The sequence below is a fragment of the Delphinus delphis genome, chromosome 20 (genome assembly GCF_949987515.2).
Source record: "Delphinus delphis chromosome 20, mDelDel1.2, whole genome shotgun sequence".
In the NCBI taxonomy this organism is placed as follows: Eukaryota; Metazoa; Chordata; class Mammalia; order Artiodactyla; family Delphinidae; genus Delphinus; species Delphinus delphis.
In genome coordinates, this window is record NC_082702.1 from 16663648 (window position 1) to 16667805 (window position 4158).

Sequence of the window (4158 nt, forward strand, 5' to 3'; positions counted from 1 at the left end):
GGCCACGCGCGGTCCGGGGGCCGCGGCGCTCCGCTCGGTGGCGCGCGCGGCGGAGGAATGTGCGCTCGGAGGCGCCGGGCCGCGTCCCCTCCTCCCTGCGGCTGTGCGGGGGGCGGAGGGACTCCTTTGTGGGGGCAGGAATGCGAGGAAGGAGACGGCGCTGCGGCCTCTGGAATGTGGGGGGAGTGGCGGCGGCGGAGCCGCGGTGTCCGCGCTTCGCCGCGAGCTCGGAGGGGCGCGGAGCCTGCGCTGGGCCGCCGGGGCGTGCGGCTTGGAGCTGGCGCTCGAGTGGCGGAGCGGCCAGCTGTGGCGCCGCGGGGCGGGGCGGGGTGGGGGGGGGCGCGTGGGCCCGGGCTTCGTTGTGCGCCCCGACCGTCGGGCCTCTGTAAAGATCCCGGATCCCCGCGGGCTGAGCTGGAGGCGGCTCCCCCAGTCCCGGCCAGAGAAATATGAGCAGTTGACAAACGTTTCCCACATCCTCCCCCATCTTACTTCCCAGCGTCGCCACGGTTTCAGGCGCTGGGCCGGACAAGTTCGGCCTTGGGCAGAAGCGCTGCACCCATCCGCCCCAGGACACTGGAGACCACTGCGCGTCTCCAGCAGATGCGACCCCAGGATCTAGCGTGACACCGAGATCCTAGCGTGTCCCAGGGCCATGTGGCTGCGCACTGGTTTCGGGTGCCCCCACCTGCCTGGTGGGGAAGGCGCCTTGTACTAGGAGCTGGGGCTGGACGGAGACTGGTCCCCAAGGCTGGTCGCCGTTCACAAGCGCCCAAGGCCAGGCAAGGCCGGAAATAGGCCTCGGGCTAAGCCGGGGGCGGGGAAGCCTCAGTTGTGACCCACGGGCAGTCACCAAGAGATGTGAGGACTCCTCCTTTTTCCAGCACCTGCCCACAGGGGCTTGGGTGAGGTGCCAGTCCTGGGACGGGATAGGGCCTTGTGGCCACATGGTGGGGGAGGGGAACGAGAGGTGACTTGGGCTTTGTCCCCAAAATACAAGCTACAAAGCCCTTGTCATACATTTCAAACAGCTTGTAGGAAAGAAAAGCAAACCATTATGTCAGGGCCTGTGGATCCAGGAAAACAATCTTGAGTGGAAGAGTTCTCATTTCCAGGCACCTCCCTCCTCAGAGAATTCCAGGAAGGCACCCACAGTGTCTCAGGGAACAGGAAGCCTGGATGGGGAATGGTCCCGGTGAAGACTGACCAGGGCTCTGGCCTCAACATTGCTGAGGAGCTCACTGTGGCACATTCTCAGCTGTCAGGGGAGTAGTGTCCGACCCAACTACTCCTCCCCCCTTCCACCTCTCAGAGCTGGAAGAATTCCAACCCCTACAACCCAGGCTGGGGGGTGGGGAGGCACAGGTAGGGGCAAGTGGTTTGGAGGGAGCAAATATCCGGAGGAGCCATCTGGTGAAAAATGATCTTCCACTCTGAGAAAGGAAAATACATGAAATCAACAGCAAGGTATTATATTTCTCTGATCACATTATCTACCATTTGTAAATGGAGATATTGGCAAGACTGTGGTGTATATTTGTGTATATTTTACTGGTTATGAGTGTAAGTTGGTACATCCTGTCAGAAAGCACAGTTTGGTGTTATTAACATCCTCACAAACAAACAAAAACACTCTTGAAAGCAGTCATGTTCCAAGTATCTATTCCAGGCAAGTAATCCCAATGCAGACAACAGTGTACCCACAAAAGTGTTTATCACCTTACTTATGTAATCTAAACAGTCCTACCTAGGATCTCCAGCCTTCTGACAAGGAGCTCAGAGGGAGCTCTCTGCCCTCAAAGGTACTTCTTAAATAACTTCCATCCTTTCCTGACCACTTGAGCTTTCAAGACTTAAATAATATACTGGAGTCCAGGGTCAGCTAAAGGACATTACTTACTCTAACAGTAGATAGATAGACAGATAGATAGATAGGATAACAACCACCCACAAACAAGAAGAGAAACAGCCTAAAATATGTTTGCTTTCTCTCTGGCAATCTTGGCAGCTGGGGGTCGTCCCACACCTAAGACAGGAAGATGGTGGCAGCAAAGATGAAAAAGTTGCCAGAGACCATCAACTCTAGGCTCCTAATCACTATGAAAAGTGGAAAGTACGGCTGAGGTACAAGCCAACTCTGAAAATGATCAGACAAGGCAGGGCAAAACCAGTCATCCTCCACTGAAACGGAAAACTGGTGTCCATCACCACAGTGGCAATAATATTGAATTGGGCAAAACAGATAGAAAATACTAGGGAGTTCGCACACTGGCTATCATTGATCTAGGTGATTCTGATATAGTTAGAAGCATGCCAAAACAGACTGGTGAAAAGCATGCAAAATTATTCTTTAATAAAATTGGCCAGAACTCGTTTAAATAAACAAATAAATAAAATATTCGCTGTTCGGGACTTCCCTGGTGGTGCAGTGGTTAAGAATCCGCCTGCCAATGCAGGGGACACAGGTTCGAGCCCTGGTCCGGGAAGATCCCACATGCCGCGGAGCAACTAAGCCCGTGCACCACAACTACTGAGCCTGTGCTCTAAAGCCCATGAGCCACAACTACTGAAGTCCGCGTGCCTAGAGCCTGTGCTCCACAAGAGAAGCCACCGCAATGAGAAGCCCACACACCACAACAAAGAGTAGCCCCCGCTCACCACAACTAGAGAAAGGCCACGCAGCAAAGACCCAACGCAGCCAAAAACAAATAAATAAAATAAAAAAATATTCGCTGTTCCAACATTAGAATAAAGTACTTCCATGAAGTGGGAAATTCATTAAGCAGTTATTTATAAATACCTTTAAAATATTTAATGATGTGGGGAATCCTACCATCATGCCATTAAGTGGATACAAAGTAGGATTCAAAAGCACATGTTCTTATCTATACGTTACCTGAATGTGTCCCAAACCCCATCTCCTTTTGTATCCTCAATAAAGGGTGGGTTTTGATCTCAGTTCGCTGCCTTTCTGCCTGAGAAGCACAATGGGGTGCTCTCTGGCCTTTTTCTTCCTGAGTCCAGGGGTGTGCGTAAAAGATGAACAACCAGCACTCTGGGGGAGATTTGTACAAATGGTCAATTCTAAACTACCAACATGATGTCACTGAACAGACTTGGGAAGAAATGGGTATAATCAGCTCTCGAAAGCTAGTATGAGCTGGCTCCAATGACCACTGCCTGCGTCCCACTGTTGGAGAAAGAAGTTTCACAACAGAACTGCTGGGTCTCTAGTTCTATCATTCTTTCAACCAGAATCTTCTTTGTCTAGACAAACGGACCAACACTCAGGAGGCTAGAACAGGACGTGTTCAATCTAGTCTCACACCAAACCCTGAACCACCATCTCTTCCTTCTAAGGCCCCAGATGCTGATCCTACCCAGACTCTGTCTACACTAATGGTGATTTTTTTTTTTTTTAAGAGAGCCCATTGTCTCACCTTGTAATGAGACCCCCTTATCTGTCTGTAGTGTCCATATTTTCTGGACCCCAATTATGGACAAAATTCAGTGGTTTTCCCACAGTCTTGGGACACACTCAAATGTCAATCAAATATGGACTAAGTAACTTGGGTTATGAGGGAAGGGGGATGGCATGCAGTCAAACACCATATGGAAGAATCGCTGGGATCCACATTTCTTTCCCTCCCCTCAGCTTACAGCAGTATTTACTTTTATAAAATAATTTTTCCTGGGGAAAGCAGAAGTAATCTTTCACCTAAAGCACACTCATACCTCTCCCAGCTCAGCACCTAGGGGCCAGTCCTCCCATTAACACACAGCACCAGACCCAAGGTGCATGTTCTGCCTAATCCACTGGGAGTTGTGCCCAAAGGGATTTTTTTCATCCCCTTTTCTGAGGCCCAGTTCTTTCTACCAGATTGAGTCCACCAGCTTCCCCTGGTCCTAGTTCATCCCTTAGGCCTCTCTGGGGGCACAGAAGTTTCAGAGCATTGACCACTAAAGCCATAGATGGTTGGTTCCCCAATCTAAGAATTAGGGTTAGGATCTGACAATTACAGATTGCTTCCTCCATCAGGGAGCAAGTGGCCATCATGGGAGGACCTTCACTTTCCTGCCCTGAAACCTTATTCTGCACTCAGGAATGGGAATTTATGCACAAACTTTACAGGGCAAAGACCCCAGCCAGTCTGCATC

At 51.1% G+C, this 4158-nt stretch overlaps 1 pseudogene; it reads left to right on the forward strand.

Annotated features, from left to right (window-relative positions):
- The first annotated feature begins 2039 nt into the window (after window positions 1–2039).
- On the forward strand, window positions 2040–2382 carry LOC132416035 (large ribosomal subunit protein eL30 pseudogene; annotated as a pseudogene).
- Window positions 2383–4158: the final 1776 nt, after the last annotated feature.